Raw genomic sequence first — 1,427 nt, forward strand, 5'->3', positions numbered from 1 at the left:
CCCCTGCCTCGCCTTCAACCGTGCCCTCTCCGTCGCCGGCAGTAAGTTCCACCCAGGCTTCCACGCACATGAAACCACCACCCCGAGTACTTCTGTCAGCCCATACCCGTGAGTAACAACAAATCCTAACGCTTCCGTTCGGTGCAGCACTGCCGCAGGTGGCGGCGCTCCACCCGTGAGGACCTGAACGGGCCTTCTTAGAGGTTTACTCTCGGGGAGTTTGTTAACATGTTGAGCACCACCGGGGCGGCGCACATGTGTGTGACGCCGTGGCGTTCGATGAGAGCGAACACGGTGGCGGCATTAAACTTATGGACGCAGATATTGGTTCCTCCGACTGCTGCCATTCCCCACGGGAAGCTCCAACCATTAGAGTGGAACATATTTAGTGTCCAAAGGTAGACCGGTTGTTTGGGAACGGCCCAGTCGATCAGAGAATCTACGGTCATCACGAAGGTCCCTCGGTGGCAATGAACCACCCCCTTCGGAGACGAAGTCGTACCGGACGTGTAATTCAAGAGCATCGGATCCCACTCGCTTTTGGGTCGGACCCACTGGAAATTCGGGTCACCCTTCGCCAGCAACCCTCGTAGGTGTCGAAGAATCCTCTGATGTGGGTCCCACTGAGTCGTCAGTAATGAGTATAAGGATAGGGCGTTGAGTCTCCGGCGGCAGCAAGGAGACGGCGTCTAGTACCAGAGCGCGAGAGAGGCAATCCACGAAGACGAGCTTGGATTCACCATGGCGGAGTATGACGGAGATGGTGCGAGCGTCCAGGCGGGTGTTGATGTTGTTGAGGACGGCGCCGGCGAAGGGAACTGCAAAGTGGAGCTCGTACATGGCGGGGATGTTGGGTGCCACGACGGACACGACATGGCCACGGCGGATTCCGATGGAGGAAAGAGAGGAAGCTAGTTGGAGACAGCGACGGTGGGTTTGCGACCACGTGAAAGTGGTGTTATTATAGATGATGGAATTGCAGTCGCCGTAGACGGTGGAGGCTCTTTCGAGAAAACCTAAAGGAGTGAGAGGAGAAGAGTTTGCAGAGCCTGGCTTGAGATATTCCATATCGACGATGATGAAGACGAAGACTCAATTATTTGCTTCAACTATACGCAGGACAGCACTTCCAGTATAAACGATCAGGAATCAGGGAGAAATTGTTGGGACATGGTTGAAGAGTGATATACTAATATACTAGCTCCCGCACTAATTATAATTATAACACGTCGTTTATAATTAGAACTGAAGATAGTATATAATTATTAAAAAAGACAATAATAGTAAAAATTAATCTAGAACTGAAGTATTCAATAATAAGAAGGATGATGTTGATGATCATGATGAAGGCAAAGAATTATATTATATTATATATGTTTGTGCCTATAAAATGCAGAGAAAAGACGAGAGCCGATAGATTATTTATC

The 1,427-nt window shown here is 50.0% G+C and overlaps 1 pseudogene; it reads right to left on the minus strand.

Moving 5' to 3' along the window:
* Window positions 1-3: 3 nt before the first annotated feature.
* Window positions 4-1,125, minus strand: LOC114755707 (probable acyl-activating enzyme 6; annotated as a pseudogene).
* Window positions 1,126-1,427: the final 302 nt, after the last annotated feature.

This window comes from Neltuma alba, unplaced genomic scaffold, assembly GCF_004799145.2.
Source record: "Neltuma alba isolate B1F8T4 unplaced genomic scaffold, ASM479914v2 tig00001344_pilon, whole genome shotgun sequence".
NCBI classification, from domain to species: domain Eukaryota; kingdom Viridiplantae; phylum Streptophyta; class Magnoliopsida; order Fabales; family Fabaceae; genus Neltuma; species Neltuma alba.